At 54.0% G+C, this 24,579-nt stretch overlaps 1 protein-coding gene across 6 annotated transcripts in view; it reads right to left on the bottom strand.

The window, feature by feature from the left end:
* The window catches only part of RGS12 (regulator of G protein signaling 12), a 113,523-nt gene extending 92,645 nt beyond the window's left edge, over positions 1-20,878 (bottom strand). For 5 of the 6 annotated variants that reach the window (XM_032493091.1, XM_032493097.1, XM_032493105.1 and 2 more), the window contains exon 1: positions 20,775-20,878. The gene's annotated coding sequence lies outside the window, so the exon portion shown is untranslated. The remainder of the gene's footprint in view (positions 1-20,774) is intronic. The other variant, XM_032493094.1, reaches the window with a different exon arrangement.
* Between the last annotated feature and the right edge of the window lie 3,701 nt (positions 20,879-24,579).

Raw genomic sequence — 24,579 nt, 5'->3', positions numbered from 1 at the left:
CACCCTCCATCCACCTGGCCATCCCCTCCCCAGCCCTCTCCATCCCTCCGCCCCCCACCCCAAAGGCCTTATCGTCCTCACTTCAGCAGCCCATCTTGTGGTCACGCGTGTCCAGCCTGCTCCTCGCCAGCCACCGTCCCTGCTCCCTGGGGCCCACCCTCGGGCCTGCCCCATCAGTCATTCTGTTCCTCCCTCACCCAGCCACTCCCTCCACCCTGACCCCCGACCCCCGACCCCCGACCCCCGTGCGGCCTCCAATCCCCTGGGCACCAGCCCACGTGCTCCACACCCTCTCGGGAGGGACAGCCCCTACAGGAACTGACACGGGTTTCTCCACAGGACATGCGGCAGGGCCCTCTCCAAAGTCACACCACACAAACCCCCCCAGCCTTCCAAACCCTGTCCTGTCTCCCCTCCCATCTCCCCTCCCAGCCTTCCTTTACAGAGAAGACAGTCACACCCCGCAGGCCCTCCCTGGCCTCCCTGACGTCCAGGACATCCTCGTCCTCCAGCAGGCCAGCTTCTCTGCCTGGGCCCCCCCACGCCATCCATCCCCACCACCTCGGGGAGCTGACACCGCCCGCCCAGATCCAGACACACCCAGGCCTAAGTCTGAAAGGAGTAAGGCTCCCGCCCTCCCTTGACTCCTGTCACCCGGAGCTACTTCTCCCCCAGCAGCTTCTTAATGGCTTATTCACACGGGAGTCTCACCCTCCCTCCCCAAACTGGCCTCCAAGCACTCCTCACACCAGCCGCCAAGGACCTCATAAGCTGGGCCTCAGTCCTCACCCCCACTGCCCAGCAGACTCAGCGCGCACGACTCCCCCACCAGCCTCCTCCACTGGCCCCTCAGCATGGGGTCCCCAAGCTCTCTCCCCTCCCCCTCCCGAAATCAAACCCACCCCCAGGCGGGGTCACCTCTCCTGCAAGCTCAGGGTGGGGGGGTGCCTCAAACTCTGACACGCTTTGACCAACAGTCAAAACAAAACCTCCTCCCCAAAGCCACCCTCCCTCGGCGACCGGCCCACCGCCTCCCCACCTGCACGGGTAGGGCCAACACAGGTGAGGGCTTCCTAGAGAGAACCGCAAAGCCCGATCAGGACATGCAGAGATTCAAAACGGTGCAGCCTCAGTTGCACCTTGAAACTATTCCAAAAAAACTGCAGAGGAAGGAACACTTCCAAACTCATTCTATGAGGCCAGCATCACCCTGGTACCAAAACCAGACGACACCACAAAAAAAGAAATTGTGGCCAATATCACTGATTAACATAGATGCAAAAATCCTCAACAAAATATGCGCAAACCAAATCCAACACTACATTAAAAGGATCATACACCATGGTCAAGAGGGATTTATCCCAGGTACACAAGGATTTTTCAGTATCCACAAATCAATTAATGTGATACAGCACATTAACAAACTGAAGAATAAAAATCATATGATCATCTCAACAGATGCAGAAAAAGCTTTTGACAAAATTCAACATCCATTTATAATAGAGGGAAATTCCTCAACATAATAAAAGCAATATATGACAAACCCACAGCTAACATCATACTCAACAGTGAAATGCTGAAAGCGTTGCCTCTAAGATCAGGAATAAGACCAGGACGTCCACTCTCAGGAGTTTTACTCATCATAGTATTGGAAGTCCTAGCCACAGCCATCAGACAAGAAAAAGAGGTTGAAGCAATCCAAACTGGAAGAAGTAAACTGTCACTGCTTGTGGATGACATGATACTATACATAGAACATCCAAAAGATGCCACCAGAAAACTACTGGAGCTCATCAATGAATTCAATAGAGTTGCAGGATACAAAATTAATACACAGGAATCCGCTGCATTTCTATACACTAACAACAAACTATCAGAAAGAGAAATTAAGGAAACAATCCCATTTACCATCACATCAAAAAGAATAAAATACCTCAGAATACACCTACCTAAGGAAGTAAAAGACCTGTCCTCAGAAAACTTTAAGACACTGATGAAAGAAATTGCAGGTGACACAGACGGAAAGATGTACCATGTTCCTGGACTGAAAGAATTAATACCATTAAAATGACCATACTACCCAATACAAGGGACAGATTTGATGCATCCCTATTAAAATATCAATGGCATTTGTCACAGAACTAAAACAAGTAAGTTTAAAATTTGTATGAAACACAAAAGACAAATAGTTACAACAGTCTTGAGAAAGAAGAATAGAGCCACAAAAGTCACACTCCCTGACCTCAGACTATACGACAAAGCTACAGTAATCAAAACAGTGTGGTACGACAAAAAGCAGACACAGAGGTCAGTGGAACAGAATAGAGAGCTCAGAGATAAACCCAGCTATTTATGGTCAATTAATCTATGACAAAGGAGGCAAGAACACACAATGGAGAAAAGACAGTCTCTTCACTAAGTGGTGCTGTGAAAACTGGACAGCTACCTGTGAAAGAATGAAATTAGAACATTCTCTAACACCATATACAAAAGTAAATTCAAAGTGGATTAAAAACCTAAATGTAAGACAGGAAACCATAAAACTCCTAGAGGAAAATATAGGCAGAACACTCGGACATAAATTGAAGCAATATCTTTTTGGATCTGTCTCCTGACACAAAGGAAATAAAAGCAAAAATAAACACATAGGACCTAAGAAAACTTAAAAGCTTTTGCACAGCAAAGGAACACACTGACAAAATGAAAAGGTAACCTACTGAATGAAAGAAAGTATTTGCAAATGATATGACTGATAAGGGGTTAATACCCAAAATATATAAACAGCTCATACAACTCAACATCAAAAAAATAAACAACCAGATTAAAAACTGGGTGGAAGACATAAACAGACATTTTCCCAGAGAAGACATACAGATGCCAACAGCCACATGAAAAGATGCTCAACATCACTAATCATCAGGGAAATGCAAATCAAAACCACAACTAGGTATCACCTCACACCTGTCAGAATGGCCATCATCAAAAAGAACACAAATAACAAATGTTGGCAAGGATGTGGAGAAAAGGGAAGCCTCATACACTCCTGGCACTGCTGGTGGGAAGGTAAATTAACACAGCCACTGTGGAAAATGGTATGGAGGTTTCTCCAAAAACTGAAAGTAAAACTACCAAATGACCCAGCAATTCCACTCCTGGCTATACATCTGAAGAAGACAAAAACACTAATTCAAAAAGATGCATGTACCCAAATGTTCACAGCAGCACTATTTACAGTTGCCAGGATGTGGAAGCAATCTAAGTGTCCATCAACAGATGAACGGATAAAGAAGATGTGGTCCAGACATACAATGGAATACTACTCAGCCATAAAAAAAGAATAAAATTTTGCCATTTGCAACAACATGGATGAACTTGGAGGGTATTATGCTAAGTGAAACAAGTCAGAGAAAGACAAATTCTGTATGTTATCACTTATATGTGGAATCTAAAAAATACAACAACCTAGTGAATATAACAAAAAAGAAGCAGACTCACTGATACAGAAAACAAACTAGTGGTTCCCAGTGGGGAGAGGGGAGGGGGAGGGGCAATGTAGGGGGAGCAGATTGAGGTATAAACTGTTATGTACAAAATATGCTACAAGAATATATTGTACAACACTAGGAATACAGTCAATATTTTATAGCTGTAAATGGAGTGTAACTTTTAAAAACTGTAAATCACTCTATTATACACCTGTAACATATAATATTCTACATCAACTATACGTCAATTAAATAAATAAATAAATAAAAGAAACATTTGCCCTGAAAAACAAAACAAAACAAGAAGCTGCAGCCTCAGAAAAGGTTATCACAAACAAGGAATAATCATGCAAACAGAGCCTGCAAAACCCCACAAGCAACCCAGGCTGGAGGACAGTCCAGGGCAGCTTTCATGGCAGAGCAGAAGGACCAGGAGATGCAGTACCACAGAAAAGCTGAAAGACCTAGAGGATGGGCCCAGGGGCTATGGAGGCGAGGAAAGCACATGGATAAGTTCAGTGAAAAGTCTCTCTGTTCATCAGTCACGGCAAAGGGCAGCAGGGAAGGGTTTCCCCAGATGTGGAGGATGTATTTGGGGTTGGATGACTTAAATTATAGATTATGTGTAAAACAAAATTCTCTTTGGAGAACCTTGGAGGTGGTTGAAATTGAAGCCAGATTTTAGCATTTGAAGGGATATTTGGCCTCACTTGACGTCAAAAAAAAAAATCTGGGAAAGGAGAGAAAGAAACTGGAAGAAGGAGCAGAGGGATCCTGCAGCAGCTAAAACAAAGGGGAGACTCCCCGGCCCCACCCCCACAACCCAGGGAGCAGGGGCCACTGCGCTCAGGCCCCACAGAGAAAAGCACAGAGGTTTCATCACAAGTCCCAAGCCACCAGCTATGACAAATCTCAGGGAATGGTTTGCAACAAGGCTACTTCTGTGGGAGCCACTGGTTACCACAGTGCCAGGGGACACAGTTCCAGCAATGGGTGGATGGGTGGAGGGATGGGAGATCGGGGAGGGAGAGATGGATGGATGGGGGAGAGATGGATGGGGGATGGAGGGATGGGGTGGGGAATGGGGTGGGGGTGGGGGGTAGAGGGATGGGGATGGAGGGATGGGGGAAGAAGGGAAGGATGGATAGGAGATGGATGGTTGGAAGGAAGGTGAAAGGATGGATGGATGGATGGGTGGGCAGGTGGGTATAGGATGGGGGGTGGATGAATAAATGGACAGAGGGAGGGATGGATGGAAGGATGGGGGATCAATGGGGGGATGGAGGAGTTGGGATAGGGGCAGGTGGGTGGATGGATTGACTGAATTCATTAGTGGTGGCCAATGTTTGCTCAATAACACCTGGTTGCCTACTTGGTCCAAAAATTTAGGGACAAATTCCCAGAGCTCTAGAAAGACAAAAACCTTTCAACTCAAAGGGCCCACCAAGACCTAAGCAGGGTAAGTGATAAAGGCCCACCCCACTTTCAGAGGGCAGGCCCGCTGCAGCAGGCAGCGGGCGGCGGGGACCCGGCCGGGATCTCCGCGTGCAGCCGGCGGCCCGGGCGCCCGCGCGCGGGAGCCGCCCTGCACCCCCAGACCCGCGGAGCTCTACGGGTGCGGGCGGCAGGACAAGCAGCAGGGCAGCCTGCCGCTTCAGCGTGACCGCCAACCACACGGCGCGGGGGCGCCGGGCCGGCCTGTGTCTGCCCTGCCCCTGCGCTGCCCGCCAGGATGAACCGGGGGCCCCTCAGCCGGCCCCGCTGGGCGGCCTCCTCCAGCGTGGTGCCCTTTCGCACCCACGAGGCGGCCTCCTGTGCAGCGCGGGGCTGCCTCGGGCGGCTGGGCCCGGCCCCCTTCTCAAAGGACTGCTGTCAGACGGCGCCTTCCGCGTGCAGAATTGCACACGCTCCCCCAAGCCCCAGAGGCTCCGCCGGCACAAGGGAGCGAGCTGCGGTCTGTCCACGTCCACCCCACAAACACCTAGCAGGGCCTCTCTGGGCAGGAGCTGTTCCAGGAAGAGACAACGCAGCCTGTCCTGGGGGACCCGTCCTGGGGGGCCTGTCCGGGGAGAGCCCACCTCCCGGGGGGGGGGGGCCTGTCCTGGGGAAGCCCACCTCCTGGTTGCACACAACAGCTGAGACACGGCACAGCAGAAAATACCAGGCGGGGCCTTCCAGAGCGGCCCAGCCCTGCCACTCATGTGACCTTGGCCAGGTGACAACCTTATCCCTGTACAACAGAGACCCCAGAACCCCTTTCCTGGAGGCAGACAGCGGCCAGGCTTGCCCACCTCTTCTGTCATCTGAGAAGCCACAGGGCCTGGTGGACCACAGAAGCCCCACGTGGTTCCCAGAGAGCAGGAACGTGCTGGGTTGGACACCTGGGCCCTACACCCCCCTCGTCCACACCCTCTGCTTTGGAACATCCCGTGGGGACCACCCGCTCTCCGCCGGGCCCATCACCGGTGCAGAGGGCAGGCGGCGGGCAGGTGCAGCGGGAGGACGTGTTCCGCAGGCCCCTGCAGGGCCAACACACGTCCCGGACGTGGTCTCCGCTGTCTCCTCATGTTAGATTTAACTACGTTAGTCCGCAGTACCTAAATTTTCTAAGAAGAACAGATAGGAATTTTTGTAACAACAGCAACAAAAAAAAAAGTGAACTGAAGAGGGCGCGGAGTTTTGTCCAGAGGCCCTCACTTTCACAAACACCTAATTCCTAGTTGTGCAAAACTGAAGGCGGCCTTCTCTCCCTAGACCCACATCAATCCTGCCCCATTGCCGGCTCAAAGGGGACAAGTAGGCGGAGACCGGCGCCCTGTGGTGTCTGTCTGTTCTGTTCTGGGGTCTCAGGAGACCCTGTCGAGCTGGAATGGGGGTGGACAAGGGTGTGAAGCCTGAGCAAGACTCCCTGCCCTGGTGGCAGGAAAGCAGGTCCAAAAGCAGGGCCACGGTGGCAGGGGGGCACCTGGTGGTGCATGGCCACCATCACAGGTACTGGTGCCCACCCCACCCCCACATCCAACATCAACCATCTGGAGCAGCACCAGCTCAGAAAGGACAGGGCAGGAGCGAAAGGAACCAAACATTAGAAAATTGGTGAAAATCCACTTTGGCACGTTTCTGAGGTCCCTAAAGTGAAGCCAGAACCCCACCCTCCTTCCCTAGCCCCAAACTCCATCAGCCCATCACTCCCTAACCCAGCCCAACTCCTCCAAGGACAGCTGTCAGCCCAACCGCCCGGATAACCAGGTACGACACTGCAGCGTTCCCGCCCACCAAAGTCCCTGCAAACATCCCAGCCCGCAGGGAAGCAGGGCGCCATGGTGGCCAGAGTCAGGCGGCCAGAACCACGCGCCGCACCCCGCTCAGGTCACCTGCCTGTCCCAAGTGTGTGACATGTACCCTGAGGACTGGTCTTGAGGTTCAAATGCCAGAGCGGATGGACACATTTCTGTTCAAGGAAGGAAACGAGCACCAGGAGTCTTTAGACCGCAAGGCCAGGAAGTTGTTGAGTGTGTGGCATCATGTGTTTACAAACAATGCAGTACAGAGAGCCCCGAAACTAAAATCCAGTCACACTAACTGGATCTGGATGGCAGAGCCGAGGGGAGACCCTGATGTGCCGTGAGTCTGACCTCCCGGTGACCCTCTCTCCACCCCTCGCGCATTCCTCCCGTGGCTGAGCTGCTCCCCCGAGGCAGCTCGCCAGCATCCATCTCCTCTGCACACCTCCACACCTCCCCTGACCTTGTCTTCCTTGTCTCACCTCCTGCCACCTGACTCCCCTGAGCAACTGACCACCCACATGGACCCTAATGTTCCCAAAGCCAACTCCTCACCTTACCGTCCACTTCTGTGCAGGGCAAAGTCCTAGGGCACGTGATGCCAGTGGAAGGCGCTACGGATGAGTGATGGTATAAGGGATGGACAGAGCCCCTAAAAGAGACTAAGGGGCCTCACAAACCTTATTGAATGACTGGACCTGTGGGGCATTCACAGGTGCTGTCCCTCACCCTTCAGGAGCCCAGGGTAGAGAAAGGCTTATCTCAAAGCAATTTGAGGGATGGCTCTTGTCTGATGGGGTGAAGACCAACGAGATTCACAGGAAACCCACAAAGTTTTCAAGAAAACTGTATCAGTGGAAACACTGCCAGCTTGAACTTGAAAGGGTCAAAGGCAATACAAAATGAAAATTGGGCACTGGATCCCCAAAATTCTCTGGCAGGAAGCAGGCTGAGAAAACGATTCAGCTGCAAACATGTGCCATCTTCATGGAAAGTGAAAGGAGAGAGGGATCAGTACAGAAGGCAGAGTGAGAGCCACTAGCCCAAATCTCCAGACCCAGTCAAGGAATTCCCGACACTTGCCAGGCTGGATCAAAGGGCTGCTATGCATCTGTGCCTCCTGAGGCCTCCTATCTTCCCTCGTTTTGAGGAGTGTCTACCGTGGTCATCCTGTGTCTGTCCCAACACTGAACTTTTGTTGTGGGTGGAGAGGCTGGTCTCCAGCTCAGGTCCGCAGACGGAGAGGAAGCGCACTCCTGGAGCTGTACTCGAGGAGCCACAACCGGGGACTCTCATCCGCACCAGGAGCTGATTCAGATGGTGGAGTTCTGGACTCTGAGCTGATGCCGTCCTGGAAGGCTCTTGCTGGGGAGTGTGTTTGTATCAGGGAGGGACATGGATCACTGGGGCCGGGGGCTGGACAGTGACAAGCAGCCTCTGAGATGAACCCAACGATCCCACCTCCTAGCCACCCCAGCCTCGGCAGCGCCCTCCTTGCACACAGGCTGGACCTAGTGCCTCACTTCAAACAGAATATGGCAAAAGTGACGCAGTGTCACTCCCAAGACAGGCTTCCCAAAGACAGCGGGCTGGTCCTGCTCACCATCTCCCTCACTCGTTCTCAGGGAAGCCAGCAGCCAGGCTGTGAACTGCCCAGAGAAGCCACCCACGTGACAAAGAACAATGCTGTAGGCCGACCGGCCAGCTAGGCTGTGCGGCCTGCCAACAGTCACATTACTGACCTTGGAAGTAAGTCTTCTGAGGCCACCAGCTACCCCGAGGGAGCTTGGGAGTGGATCCTCACCCACTGTAGCCAGGCCAACTCCTTGATCACAACCCTGTGTGAGACTGGGAACAGAGAACCCAGCTAAGCCACACCCACACTCCTGACCACAGGAACTACGAGACAGAAAACACCTGTTGTCTGCAGAGGTGTTCTGTTACACGGCAGCAATAACTAAGGCACCATATGATGCAAAATATGAATGTTATCTTTGGTTTGCTACCACTCCTGCTAGAAATACACACAGAACAGTCACATACTGATTTCTAAGAAGCAATGCATGATTAAGTATTTTTGAAAGTCTTCCCTCAAAGCTAATCTGGGGTGAAGTGACTAAGGAAACCACGCTGCATAAGCCAGAAGTAAACTGACCAGGAAAGGGAAAAACCAGCTGATAAAAGTGATGACCCCTGACAATGCCTGGTGGTGCCACGTGTTTACAGGGACAGAGGACCACTGGGTGACTCCCTGGTCAGTCAAGATCTCCAAGCTAAATATAATAATCCCATTTTACAAATGAGGAAACCGAGGCTCAGACATCTTGCCTACAATCATGACTGAAGACAGATTTAGGCTTCAAGCCCAAGGCTGACTAGTTTCAGTTTGGGCGCTCACCCACACCCTCGGCTGCCTCTCTTTTTACTATTAGCATGTGAGCAAATGCCTGAATAGAAACCGAGCTCCCTGGAAGTATTTGGGCTAGCAAAAATTATCTACCTGGTTCTCAAAGAGTCTGTCTCAATTCCTCAGTGGCTTCACCTCCCAAATTTGAACATTCATCTAAGTTTAGGAAGCAGCCACTAAATTCTTAGTATACATGGTGATGTATACACTAGCACACATCAGTATTCATGTGCACATTAGTATCCATGAATCATTTATAACAGGCCAAACAGAAGAATACAGCATGTAAAATGTTCCAGTTCAGCATTTTGTTATTATGCAGTTTTTTACATGGGTTTTTTTTAAGTGTCAATTTTTAAGGTTTGAACACTTTAAGCCCAACGAAACCAAAGGGCCAGGCTGCAGGGACACGCATCAGGTGCCTCGGTCCTGGTCTCGAGGGGTGCGTCCCTTTCTGCTCCCAAGTCGGCCTCAGGAAGAGTCAGGTCACTGCCAAGCAGCCACCAGCAGCAGGGGCGGAGACAAGAATTCACTGAGCAGTAAGGCAGCCCTGGACTTGGGAAAGACAGCAGCTATGAATAACAAGGAAAACGGAGAAAAAAGTAAGAAAGAGAGAAGAAAGGAAAGACTGGCAGTGTTAAAAATGCTTAAACCCATCAGGAAAAGGTACACACAATTATTATTCACAGTCTAATAATGTTAAAAAGAGATCGAATTCCGAAAATAATATAAAGTTGAAGAAATACAGCTCTGCTAATGTCACACTTACCACATAAAGAGAGGTTAAACACTAGCTTTAGACTCCGCCAGCTCCGGCTTCCTGTATGAGGGCCCGCCTCGGGCGTTCTGCACAGCACTGAGCTCTCTCTGGGACGGGCAGAGGCCAGGCCCGACGAGGACAAGTGCAGCGGAGGGACAGGGCTGTCCCCGAGGAAGGGAGAGCCCGGGCCCCGCGAGCGCCCAGGTGCTCGGAACCGGAGGCCGCGGGAACAGGACACCCGCTGCGTGAATATTGCATCGCCGCCCTGCGGCCCCGCCCGCGCCAGCTCTCAGCCAGCATGGTCCTTTTTTCACAGGGTAAACGTAGTCTAGGTTTTGCAGAAAAGATACTCTTTTAAATTACAAAGGTCCATTTTACTGGTTCAAGAACATTCGCGTATTGCACCTTCCTGAGTGGTTCCAGTCCTCCGCGCTGTGAAGTTCACGCCACAAGGAAGCGGCGTGACAGCCCGCGAAGGGAAGCAAAGGTGCGGGAGCGCGCGCGGGGCCCTGGGCAAGCGAAGCCAGCACCACCGCGCGGGTTCGGTTCCCACAGGCACGCAGGGGCGCAGGAGGCACACGAGACACCTGTGTGGTCCCCAGGCATCCCTGCCCACAAAAGCCGTCCACGAAGCGCACATGGGGCCGGCCACTGGCTGAGCCAGGGACCCTCTCTGCCACGCCGCGCCACCCTGCAGCGCGCCGGGCGGGACACAGGTTCTTGGCTAGGTGCATTTTGAAGTAACTGCTTTTATTCACATCACAATAAGGTCACTTTGTACACAAGAAGGAACTTAAGAAAGGTCTCAGTTAAGGAAAGAAGCAGCTCGGAAGGCAGCCAGACATCCAGGTGGGAGACGGTGGTGGTGATCCCAGCAAAGATAGGGGGTGGGAGACTAGGGGTGGAGCTGGGGGGCACCGCTCCTTCTGCTCCACCTGCTGGCTGCACCCTACCCCGAAGTGTGCACATGTGCGCACACGCACGCACGCACGCACACACACGCACACGCACACGACCCTGCTCAAACCCAGGACGCAGGATCCAGCCTACCCTCTCAGACCTCTGCCGGAGTTCCAGACCAAACCTCAATCCCCACCTTAAGCAGGTCCATCTCACTGCCTCGTGACCTTTCCACTCACTCACTCACTCACTCACTCACTCATTCATTCAGCAGCTGCCCAGTGGCCTCTACGGCAGCGTCATACTACAAACAGGTGACCAGTGATGGCCCTGCCCTCCAAGGGCCAGCCTCCCCGGGGGACAAAGCAGATCAACGGGCTGCCACCACCACACATGGAGGTCAGGGGTACACACCGGGATGGGGGGCACACTGGGGTGCACCCGTAGTCCTGACTTCACTTAAAAAACTGCCCTTCCCTGAACATACCCACTCCCCCTCCCTCTGCCACTCCTTGGCTCAGCTGGTCCCCACCTCCTCCCTGAGACCCCAACTAACTCCCCCGACCGCCACCAACCCACCAGCTACCCAGCAGCCCCATGGACCCCACAGTCGGGAGCGTCTGCTGGGCGCTTATCAGCCCCTCGCCTCCGAGTCAGTGCAGCAGGCACACCCCGGGCATCAGTGCCCACAGGGCCGTGGGCACATGGGGGTCAGGGCGGGGCACAGGCTGGAGGGGCAGTGGTGAGTTGGGAGAAGTGGAGCCCTGCAGTCACGGCAGCGGCAGGGACATCAAAGCTCGGGGTCAACTGCCACTAGGGCTGGACAGCCGGAGGCCGTGAGCTCCAGAAATCCTCACCATGCAGAAGTACCACATCGACCAGAGACTCAGACACGGGCCAGAAGTCCCGCCTTGCTCCCCCCGGGCCCTGCAGTCAGGTCTGAGCCTTGGGGTGGTGGGGAGGCCAGACCGGGTGCCAATCTACCTGGCAGCTGGTGGGCAGACCCCTTGGCTGACTCTGGGCACCAGTCTGGCCATGACTGTGTTTTGGGACAAGTAAACAGGCCACGCTGAAGCTGCAATGTTTCAGGGTATTTTTGGTTCCAGAAACAAATCCTAGTTCACTATCTTGAACCATGGGAAGGCTGAGCCACCTCAGCTTTCCCTCCCCGTTCTTATCTGACTTTCCCTTCTTATCTCCACTTGATGTTTATTTCTGTTTGTGGTTTTCACACCTGGGCAAAGTGGGACTATAAATAAAGTTGCTGGATTTAGCAAATAAAAATAAAGGACACTCAGTTAAATTTGAATTTCACATAAAAGATGAATAATTTTTTATTATAACTATGTTCCAAACACTGCAAAGTCTCCCCTGCTGGAGCCCGGCTGTCCCCTGTCCCCGCCCCTCCCCACAGGCCCGGGAGGAGGCACAGTCAAGCCCTCTGTCCACCTGCCTGGCTGACCCCCAGTCTCACTCCAGCCCCGCCAAGCCACCACTGGGCTCCAAATGCCCAGGAAAGACTGAGAACCATTTTCCTCCTCATCAAATGGGTCTTGTTCCAGGCCTCCCACACAGGCCTCCCCGCCCACGTGCAAGGCCAGTCATCCTCTGCGGGATGCAGGGGAAAGAGGCAGCCTGCCGCACTGTCCCACTTCCGGTCTCTGCACTGGGGCTGGCGGGACTCCGTCTGCTCTCCATGTCTCTCAGTCACTCTCAGGGGGACAGGGCACCTGCCTCAGCAGGCACAGTGTGAGGGTGAGCTTCGAGCCCCACCTGCACACAGGACAGAGCAGACACCATCTGGGAGCAATGGAGGACAGGCGGCTGGAGGAGGCCCCTCTCGTGACCCCACATGGCTCCTCATCTTCCAGGTCCAGGCAGGGTGGCCCCAGAGACATCAGGTCCTAGTCCCCAGAACCTGGAAATGTGACCCTATTTGGAAAAAGGGTCTTTGCAGATGGATTAAGTTAAGGCTTCCAAGATGAGACTGAAGGTACTGGGTCAGCCGGTGGGAGGGTGGGGGTCGGGGGTGGGGGCGGAGACGGGGTCCTTCCACGGGGGACGCAGACGGAAGCCCAGACACTGGGGCGGCCATGTGAAGACCGAGGGAGAGACCAGAGCGAAGCAGCCACAGGCAGTCACCCGAGCTGGAAGAGGTGGGAAGGGCCCTCCCCGGAGCCTCCAGAGTGAGCCTGGCCCTGGGACACGCTGCTCTAGATGTCTGTCTCCAGAATGGGGGGAATAAACTCCTACCATTTAAGCCACCCCATTGGTGGTGCTTTGTCACAAGAGCCACAGGAGACTGCACCAGGTGGGCCCAGGGAGCCCTTCTCAGCGGCCCCGCTGCCCATCCCTCCGGGCTGGACTCCAGGCATCCGGGGGTGGGGGCTTTGGTGGGAGGGGCGGTCTGGGGACCCGATTCTGCCCATGTGCTCCAGGTAATGTGTCCCAGGCTCTATGGGGCTGCAGCCAGGAGCGCCAGAGCCCCAGCCTGGCCCGCAGTAGGGGCGTGGCACAGATGTGCCAGCGGGCCCACACCCACTCACAGCAGCCACGCCGCGGCATGGAGAGGTCCTAGTGCCAGGCAGTCCCCACCGCCTGACACACCCTATCCTGGCTCAACCTCACAGCAGCTCTTTATTAACCCCATTTTATAGATAAACGGGCACAGAACAGCAGCCTGCCCGAGGTCGAGCTAGACACCAGGGTGGGCAGAGAGCATGGGATCTAGGGGTCTGTGCGTGTGCCCTGCAGCCCCCAGCCAGACCCCTGCCCCGAGCAGACCAGCAACAGCCAGCACCGCAACCCACCCTCATCCCCGGGTGGCTCACATCAGCGGGAGGCAGTGAGGAATGCTCACCTTCACTGCCACCTCGGTCCCCACACTCCTGTACACGTCTAAGAAAAGGCACCTTAGAAAATCCAGCCCAGGGCTCCATCCTATCCAGCATTTGCTAAGGAAAAGCTTTCCTTTAGGCTCGAGTGGCTCACTCCCCAGCTCCTCCATTCTCTAGATAAGAAAGAAGCAAACCCCAGAGACCACGCCTGCCCACTGCCGGCAGGGCCGCAAGCAGAGGGCGGCGCCTCGGGGATCCTCCTGTGCTGCTGAGTCAAGGCCTAGCCAGGCACAGAAATACAAAAACCAACTATCTGAAGGTACTGGAGAGCTATGAAAGCAGGCAGAAACTGGAGGAGAGTCATTCTCCAAAAGAAGAGGCTGCACTGGGTAAGATGTGTGTTTGAACACGTCTGGAGCCCAGGAGGAAAGCCGCAGTCCCCCAGATTCAAGTCAAAGAATGGAGTCTGGGCATGGCAGGCGGCTGGAAAGTGAGGGGGACATCGCCACATCTCAGGCAGGAGGTGGCTGGGGACACAGGAAGCCCTCAAATCTGTTCGTAAACTCTGCCTGGGCCCCCGACCAGCCCCTGAATGACCCACGCACAAGGAGACTCCAAGGAGCAGAGGAGGCAGCCATACACCAAGCACACCAGGCAGAGGTCACAGCAGAGAGTTCGGTTTGAGTCCAGACAAATTAACTCCCAGAACAAACTCAACACTCTTCAGAGGCCCTACAATGGGTCACCCACAACGTCCAGCACACAATCAAATATGAGCAGAGGGTCAAAGAAACAGAAAGGTGACCCACGGTCAAGAGACAAAGAAGCTAGTAGGAACTGATCCCGAGATAACACGGGAGCTGAAGTTAGCAGGCAGGAGCTTTAAAGCAGGTGACATAGAATGTTTAAGGGTTTAACAGAACATACAATCACAATAAGCAGATGGCACATCCCAGTAGAGAAATGGAAACTATAAACAAGAAGGGGAAATTCTAGAAATAAGAACTATAGTAACTAAAATTTTAAAACCCAATGAAATGGGCTAAATAGCAGACTGGAGATGGAAAAAAGGGTGAGTTAACTTGCAGATAAATAGAAATTATCCAACACAAAAAAGACACAAAAATATTTTTAAATTCGGACAGGGCCTGAATGAGGGACAATAGCAAACACCAGCCACAAATGCAAGAGTAGCACCAAAAGGAGAAGAGAACAAACGGGGCAGAAAAAAATATTTGAATAAACAATGGCCGAATTTTTCCTAAATTTGGTGAAGAATTAGAAACTTATTTATCCAAGATGCTCAGCAAACCCTGAGCAGGACAAATACAGAGCAAGCCCTTCTAAGGACATCAAAGTCCAAGTGCTGAACGTCAAAGGCAAAGCCAAGTGTGGAGCCACCACGGGACTCACGGGGACAAGGCAGGGGCAGTGGGGACCGACTCCTCACCACACACAATGGCGCCAGAAGAGGGAGTGAAGCAGGTGGAGGGCTGGGGCAGAGAAACTGGACTTCTCAGCCAAGAAGATCCTTCAAAACTGAAGGGAAATAAAGACATTTCAGACACAGGAAAACTGGAAGAATTCGTCACTAACAGGCAAGAAATCGAAAGGACGCGCTTCAAGCTAAAGATAAGTGGTGCAGGTGGAAACTCCAATCTGCAGGAGGGAATGGCGCGCAGCAGGACCAGCGAGCGCACGAGTGAGTGATTCAAAAGATTATTTTCCTTCTCTTAGTGTATTTCAAATACATACGGATTTTTAAAGCAAAAATTCTAACAGCATGGTGTACGGTTTATAGCATATGCAGATGCAATATGAATGACAACAAGTAGTTCCCAGAGGGGGAAAATGGAACTTCTATTACCATCACAAAATTCTTACATTTTATGCAAAGCGTTATAAAATTCACTCTAAACAGACTGCAATAAGTTGAGATACATATTTCAGACTACTAAAAGAATGCAAAGAAGTACAGCCAAAAAGCCAAAAGAGGAATTAAGGTAGAATACTAGACTATTTGTGTGTGTGTATATTACGGATACACACACCTCTGTTACACACATACATCAACATAAACACGTACACACATTTGTGTGGACACACATGCACGCGTACATTCAAATAACCCAAAACAAGACAGGAAAGGAAAAGCAGCAACAACAGCAACAAAACAGGACAAGCAGGACACAACCCGGAGGCCCAGCTCAGCCCTGTGAGCACTCATGTGAGAGAGCGGAGTGCCCACGGCAGGCGCGGGAGGCGGGGGGGGGGGGGGCGCGTGGACAGTCGTCCCAGGCGAGTGGTGTGCACGTGGGGTTCACTTATTATTCTGCTTACTCTAGCTCTTCAAACGTTTGCCGATCATTATAAACACTCTTTAAAAACTGGTATCGAGTGTTCCAAATATTAGTTACGCTGAACCCGTCCAAGCTGCTTCGGAAAAGTTGGTGTTTATTATTTATTTGTTGACTAATAGAAGTCTTCAATTAGGGGAAAATGTAACCACTAGAAATGTAAGTGAACAAAACACACTCAAAAGTAGAAACTATCGGATGGGCTTTATGAGATGTTAACTCTGAGTGTAAGACACAAACAGGCTGAGAGTAAAAGGACGCACAGAGCAAACGGCAGACACGAGAAGCTTGCAGGGGCTTCGAGACAAACCGTCCACTCATCACGAAGACGAACGATCCCAAGAATGCACAAGCCCAGTGCCAGGGCTGCAAACGCGTAAAGCAAAGCCTGAAAGGACTGAAGGCAGAAATGAACGATCCCGGCAGTGTTGGAGACGTTAACATCTTTCTCAGCAACCATTCGAATGACCAGAATCCCTAACCTCGAAAAATTAGTAATAATGGAGATCTGAACAATATACAGTGTTCCTTCTGGATGCCAGGAACAATTTTAGGTGTTTGAATTCGGCCACAAATAATATTGAGGAAGAAAATCCTTGGTCTCATGGAGCACAGAGTCTACAAAAAAATAGAGGGAAAAAGGGAAGACAAGACAGAATAAAAACTCAAATATCCTTAATTATTATCTTCTAAGAGATAAGACCTTGCATCTCTAAATAAAGAATGAGATGTTATTTTTAAAAAAACAGGAAAGAAAAATTAAAATAAAAAAGAACGCTTGAGAAATAAAAAGGATGATGGAAATGAAACAAGTAACAGAAGGGACAGTTAGTGAGAAGACAATGCAAATCACTCTCCTGAGACCAGAGTGAACATCAAAGATCAACAAGAGGAGAAGGTCGGGCTCAGAGGTCAGCCCAGGAGCTCCGACCTCCAAATAAAAGGGGTTCCAGAAAGAGAGGACAGAAAACTGAAAGAAAGAAAATTAAGAATAATACACAAGTCAGGTCTCAGGCTGAAGGGGCCACGGCACCCAGCACAGGGATGGGAACACGCGTCATCAACTGATGGTTCAGAATGTGGGGCACAGGAGATTGCCGCGTGAGCCCCCAGGGCCAGATCACATGGGCACCTGGAACCACAGAGGCACCAATGTCCCCCCGGGGCCAGAAACGACATACCAGGAAGCAACATCTCCAAAATTCTGAGAAAATACTTTTCAGTAGAATTCTATACCCAGCTAAACTAAAAGTTAACTGAAGGGTAAAATAAAGATATTTTCAAAATCAAGGGCAAAAGAAAGATTTACTGAATGTTTCTTAGTTATTACGAGTGTGCACTTCAGCAAAATAAGGCGTGAGCCCACACAGAGAGGAGAGGGTCCAGGGCGCAAGGACACGTGGGCGCAAGTGCACCGGTCTCACTGGGACCAGACGGACTGGGGCAGGAAGCAGGACGCTAGGAGCAAAGTCTCCTGGCAACAAGGGCCATCACGGGAGACGTATGGCGGGAAGTATGCTGGAGGCGAGGAAAGGAGTTTGACACCGGAGTGACAGGGCTAGGTGAGAAAGGAGTTGTGCTCCAGGGTACCACGTGGTTCAGTAACAAAAAGGCCAACAATGGACTCTGGTTTAACCAAAAGAAGGTGATGCGATTAAGTCAGGAAGCGGAGGGAGACGAGGCAGCGGTGCAGCAGAGAGGGGAGCTAGTGCCTCCCTGCACCTCGGAGAGAATTCAAACACACAGATTTAAAACAGCAGCTTAAACAGCAGTAAATGCCGGAGAAAGCAGGGTGCCTGGGATGCCTGCCTCTGGGAGATGGGGACCAGCAGGACAGGACAATGCCTGCCGCCTGGGGCTTCAATCAGCAGGTCTGGCTCTTCCTCTGGTGTCCTGGAAGGATGGCCAAGACCTCTGCTAAGGGATGAAAATAAGATGTAGCAAAAGATACACAGGCAGCGTGGTGGGTGCAAAATGGAAGCCGAGGGAGGACACGCGTCGGGATTTCCGACCACCAGGCTGAGGACGGCTCGGCCGCCGGAGGGGAAAGAGGGAGAAAGCAGAAGGGATCGTGAAGCCCCTGAAAACCGCAGGGAAACCAGTGTCTGTGTTAAAGTGTCTGTGCGAGTGGGTCGAGTCTACTGCTGAGGACTAACTACAGCTTTCATCAGATGGCCCAGGGAGCTGGTGACCACCACCACAAGAAGTGAAAACGAGTGATCTGCCCAACTTGAGCCCCTGGAAAGCCTCAGGTTCTCTCCCGGGACAGCCGCAGCCTCTCCTCCGGGGCACAGCAGGGAAAAACACGTGGCCCTTCTGGACACTGGAGTGGCAGCCGCCCCTTGGACAGACCAGCCAGCCTCGAGAAAGGTAGAGACGGCTGCTCCCCAGCACAGAACAGGAGGGACCACAGTCCTCTCAGAAAGTCTGGGCACTGTGGTGGGTGGAAGGTGGTCCCCAGTGGCATCTGGGCCTAGGCCCTGGCATTGTGAATGTCACCGTAGAGGCAACAGGGACTTTGCAGGTGGGTTACACTAAGGATCCTGAGGTTAGGCAGGTGGACCCCACGTGCGGTCACATGTGCCCTAGTCGGAGGGATGCAGAGGTGGGTTTGAGGACAGGATACAAGGACGGAAGCCAGGGCAACGCGATGCGGGGCCGCAGGCCAAGGACTGAGGATGGACGGCCTCCAAAAGCCGGAAGTACTTTCAGCCTCCAGAACTGGGAGGGAATACATTTCTGTTGTTTAAGCCACCAAGTTAGTGGTAATTTGTTACAGCGGCCACAGGAAACTCGAACAAGGGCTAATAAGAAGGTAAAATGTTTATGGGAATTCCACCAAATTCAAAGAACATGTAAAGCACTCTGGCTTCTCTGGGTTTTGTGTACTTGCTGCAGTATGTGTTAAGCCTTAACAATGGTTTTCCCTTCACCCTGACTATTTCACTGGGCCCGTTTCAGACAAAGATAAATGTCAAATGACAATATAATCAGAAAGTGAATGTGCTATCACCTCTGCGGTGGGAGGTTCTGCTGTGGGAGGCGCCGGCAGGCGACACCGGACTGCTCCTTTGACTCCGGGCAGGCAGCCTTGACCGCCCTCACCTCCCACACCTCCTGTGCCCCAGCCAGTCCCGCTGGGACCGCCATCTCCTCCGCCTGGACCACATTGGTCCTGGCCTCCTAGCCCTGCAGCTGCTCCTCTGCCTAACCAGTGGCCCCTTCCTTCTAAAGAGAGGAAAGGAGGCCTGTCCTTGACCCTGGGCCCAACAGGACCACTCAGTGCCTCCCTCTGACCTCTTGAATCTCCCGGGACACTGCCACCCCATGCCCTCCCACAGATCAGCTCCACACGTTCAGCCCTCTTCCTTGGCCTCAGCGATGGGCTGTCCCCTGAGGAGTGTCCCTGAGGCCCAGGTCTAGGCCGGGCACCTAGTACCTGTAATCTCTAGGCCTCCAAGACACTGGTAAGGAGGCATTTTTATGAAACCCCACATTGACAATTACATTTCTAAAGTAAAACTTGAAATACATCCTCTCTTATTCATCACCCTCTCCCCACTGCTTGTTTAGGCTCCTATCTCAGACCAGGGTGGGAGCCCTCTAACCCTCCTCTCCAGGGAAGAGCCCCCTTCTCTGCAGGCCTCACTGTCCCCACCTGCAGGTCCCACGGCCTTACAAGTACCCTTCCCGTCACAGAACCTGTGACCACGAAAGTAACAGACACTGACCACAGATATCCACTCACAACCTGAGCAGCCCCACAGGCAGGTCCCCTTACAAACCCGACCACCAGTGGGGAAACAGGCACAGAGAGGGCGCTCGCCTGCCCAAGGTCTCTGTCTACACCCCACAGCTCTAGGGCCTTTCTGGGCCACAGTCTATACCCCACAACTCTGGACCACTGTCTCTACATCCAACAACTGGACCACTCTGTCTACACCCCACGACCCTGGACCACTGTGTCTACATCCAACAACTCGGGACCACTCTGTCTACACCCCACGACCCTGGACCACTGTGTCTACATCCAACAACTCGGGACCACTCTGTCTACACCCCACGACCCTGGACCACTGTGTCTACATCCAACAACTCGGGACCACTCTGTCTACACCCCACGACCCTGGACCACTGTGTCTACATCCAACAACTCGGGACCACTCCGTCTACACCCCACAATTCTGGACCACTCTGTCTACACCCACAACTCTGGGGCCTCGCTGTCTCACTTAAGCACCCCTGAGCCACAGCACAGAGCCTGGAACGGGAAGCCGACAGGGCACTGCACCGGCGTTGCTGCAGTTCATCTCCAGAGTAGGGGTCTCTGGAGACGGCCTCTGGCCAAACAATGCGGCCGCCCAGTCGGAAGGACAGGAAACTGGGAGCCCGTGCAGACTCGGGCCTTGGGGCGCACGGGCTCGGCCGACGTCCGAGCGAACGCGGTGGGCACAGCAGGCCCGCGCTCTCGGCCCGGACGACCGCCCGACCCCGGCCCGGCCCCGGGCCCTCCTGTCCCGCCAAGGACCAAGGCGGCGGCCCCACCACCGGGCCCGGAGTCGGGCCCGGGAACAAAAGGAGGGCCGCGGCGGCCCGCGGCCCCTACAAGCCGGACCCTGAGGGGCCGGCCGCCCCCAGCAGCCCTCCGCTCCGCTGGGCGGGGCGGGCCGCGGAGGGCGCGAGCGCGCGCCCAGAGAAGAAAGAAAGCGGAGGCGGGGCGGCCAGCGCCCGGCCCGCAACCTACCGGCCGCTCGCTCTCCGGCCGCGATCCGCTCCGCCCTCGCGCCCAACGGTCGCCGCCGCCGTCGCCCGGGACCGAGGGGCGGGGCCTGTGTGGGCGGGGCCTGGGGGCGGGGTCTGTTGGGCGGTACCACTGAGTGGGCGTGGCCGAGTGTGGGGCCTCCGACAGGGCAGGGCCGGCTGGAGGGCGGGGACGGAGAGGGGCGGAGCCAACGAGGGGCGGAGCCAACGAGGGGCGGGACCGTGGAAGGGGCGGTACCTCTCTGGAGGGCGGGGTCTGATAGGGGCAGAGCCTATGGGGGCGGGGTCTAAAAAGAGGCGGAACCCTTGGGAGGGCGGGCCGTGGGACTTTCAGGAGAGAGGTGGGGCGGAGTCGTGGCCTCCGAGGTCTTGGGCGGCTCTCAGGATGGGCCGGAGTGCGTGGTCTATGGAGCGGAGCCTCCGAGGACCGGGAGTCCAGTGGACAGGATGGGGTGGCGGCACTTCCAGGGGACGAGCGTAGAAAGGGACGAGGGACGGAGCCTGAGGGGCGGGGCATGAAGGGGGCGTTGCTGTGGTGGGAGGGGCGGGACCTGAGGGGCAGAATTGAGGGCGAGGACTCCTAGGTCTGGGGCGGAACTCCCGCTGCCCGCGCGAGCTGGCGGGTCCGGCTCCGGTGTGGACACCCTGTGCCCACTGCCCGGATCCACTCCTGCCCCAGGTCCCCTTCCACGCCCTCCCCCGGTGTCCCCGTTGGTGCACTGACGCTTCCCCGCGCCCCACGCCTCGGGGACCCTACCCCCTCCTCTCCCCTGTCCTCCGCACACCCTGATGCTCATCAGACTGCATTACACCGGGAAATCGTCTTGTTTTTAAAGGAGGGGAAGCGGAAGGGAAATGTGGTGTTCCCAGCAGAGCGCAGTCACCCCCTGATCCCCCATCACGGGGGAGAGGCCAGGCAGGCTGTGTTCAGCACGACCCAGGCTGCCCTGGAGGTCCCAAGGGGGCCTGCTCCCCCTCAGCTGTCCAGATGCCGTGCCTTGTCCCGGAAGACCGTCCAGGGTTGGCTCTCCCCCTGCCTCCAATTGTCTTCTTCACCAGCAATCATTCTTTCTTTGGAAATTCCATTCCCTTTAGTCACAGTGACCAGCCAGAGTATTTTCAGGAAACGGTCTGCTGGGCATTTGTTGTACAAACTAAGTGTGGGGAAAAAATCCAGCCCAGGACTCCCGACTGCAGCTGGCTGGAGCCTCCTGGGCTGTATGTTAAGTCATCGTGACAAATACACCAACCATCACACTTCAAGCCCCTCCCTGGAAAAATCAAAATTTTAAGTTACGTTTCACAGTCCCTTTAATGCTCCCAAGATGACAGCAAAGGACAAGTTTCTCACTACCTGACATGTTGACAGGATGCATCTTCCCCTTATATTTGCAAATGAAACCTCTGGATAGCATCCTGGGATGTGGGGCTTCGTTGGCAGAAGTGTGGTGGCCGTCAGGAGGGCTGTTGCGCTCTGCTGAGCAGAGGGCGGGAAGTGGAGTGCTCTCAGGCCCTGGAGCCAATGGTCTCTACAACAACACAGCTATGGACTAAAATTGTCCCCCAAATTCACATGATGAAGCTGTTCCCCAATGTGATGGTGTTTGCAGATGGAGCCTCTAGGAGGTGGTGAGGTCATGAGGGTGGAGTCCCGTGAATGTGATTAGTGCCCTTATAAGAGGGACCCGAGAGAGCTCCCTTACCCCTTGGGTCATGTGAGAACACAGACCAAAGACAACTGTCTGTGAACCAAGAAGCAAATCTTCACCAGATGCTGAAATTGCCCACACTTTGATCTGGGACTTCCAGCTTCCAAAGCGCAAGAAATAAAATGCTGCTGTTTCTGAGCCACCAGTTTGTGGTGCTATTGGAGCAGCACTTACCAGGGTGGGGACACATGACTCTTCTGCAGGTCACCTAGCTGCGCCCAGCCCTACCTGTGCCTTGAGCCTTGGCTGAGTGTGCAGCAGAGAGTGTCGGATGCCATACGTCTTGGTCGGCTGGGGCTGCCATGACGGGTAGCACAGACTGGGGGTGGGGGGAGGAGGGAGACAACAGGCGCCTGGCGTTCTGAGATCAAGGTGCCGACAGACCTGGAGTCTGGTGAGGGCCCTCTTCTTGGTTTGCTGAGGGCTGTCTTCCCACATGGTGGAGAGCAGAGAGAGAGAGCAAAAGCTCACCCTTGTCTCTTTTTATAAGGGCACTCACCCCGCACTGAGGGCTCCACCCTCCTGGTCTCGTCACCTCCTAACACCCATGGTGGTTAGAGCTTTAACACATGAACTGTGGGGGACGGACGGCCTATAGTGGGTGCTGCTGCTGCCTCGACTACCTGTGCTGGCCAAGCCGGCCCACACGAGGTCCAGGACAGGTGAGCCGTCCCACTCTGCTGCCCAGGCCCCACACCCAGACCCAGGGGAAGCCCTTGCCGTGGGAGGTGGGTCCTGGTTCCCCTCTAGCCTCCCAAGGGCTAATGGCTGGCCAATGAGTACCCTGAGAAAGAAGGGTCTCGAGGTCTCCCTCCTCATCCTTTCTCTCCGGTCAGGTAGCTCAAAATGAGGCTGTTCCAGCTGTCCAGAGATGGAGTCCACACGTTACTGAGTGGAAGGCCAGGGGCTGCGGGCCAGCTCTGGGGACAGCCTCACCTGCCTCCCAGCAAGAGTAAGATTTTCTCTCCACCCGGCAACAGCCCCAGCCAGTGAGAAGCCTCCACCACCCTGAACTCTCACTTTACTTTAAAGGACTTTCTCCAAAGCAGCCCCTCCCAATGTCTTCCATTTCACTCAAGTAAACTTTCCCTCCTCTGCTTGCCGGACTTGCTTCTGGTTCTGTCGTAGCTTGCATGTCCCAAATTGCAATTCATCTGCTATTCCTGAAGGAACCCTTGTCACTTATAAAATAACTAACCGACTGTTTTAATTTCAAGGTGGACAGAGGTCAGTGACTCTGCCCGGAAGCCACCTGCTGTCCTCACACTTCCTCTGTACTAGTAACAGCTCCCCTTTCTCTCCAGAGGGAGTCCCATTTGGGGCAATAAGGTGCATGGTCACTCAGCCCAAGAAATGTCCCCTGCAGAGTGCCCCAGCACATCCGGGGCCTTGGTGGCGTCCCTCGCGGGCTGGGCCAACAGCGGACAGGCTGCCATAGCTGGTTCCTCCTATCACAGCACAGGAGGGGTTCCAGAAGCCAGTGGATGGGCTTCCTTGGCAGGGAAAGGTGGTGGAGCTGCTGGGGTGGGCAGCCCGGCGGGGCCCGACCCTCAGAGGTCTGAGGCAATGCTGTTGCGGGCAGTTCACTGGTGCTGGTCATTTTCCATAATTACAGAAAAGGAGGGCTGGTGAGCAGAAGGCTGCTGCCAGCTGCCCCAGCAGAAAGCCACCACCCCTCTACCGTCCCCAGATCTCAGTTCAAGGACCCAGAGCCCTTTTGCAGAAGGACCCTGCCATGCCACTCCCTCTAGCTGGCCTGTCTCCCAGCCTTCCCCTAGGGCCCAGCCAATTTGCCAGGTAACTTGGTCCCAGAAAGGAGGACACCCAGGCTTTTTGAGAATTGTTCCTTTTAGAGTTTGAGATGATACTGGTTCTGGGATAACCCAAGCCCCGCTCTGTCCTCTGGTTATAGTTGGGGCTCATATGGAAATTGACCAAGTCCATCTCATGAGGCAACAGTGGGCCCGCAGATCCCCATGGGTATTTCCCTGGCCCCCAAATACAGAATTGGACAGAAAGACTACTCGGCCACTCACAGGACCCTCCTGGTGATACCCTGCCTTGTGGAGTCAGGGATCC

This window comes from Camelus ferus, chromosome 2, assembly GCF_009834535.1.
Source record: "Camelus ferus isolate YT-003-E chromosome 2, BCGSAC_Cfer_1.0, whole genome shotgun sequence".
Taxonomy (NCBI): Eukaryota; Metazoa; Chordata; class Mammalia; order Artiodactyla; family Camelidae; genus Camelus; species Camelus ferus.
Note: the sequence above shows the minus strand (reverse complement) of the source record. Positions and strands in the feature narration are given on the sequence as shown.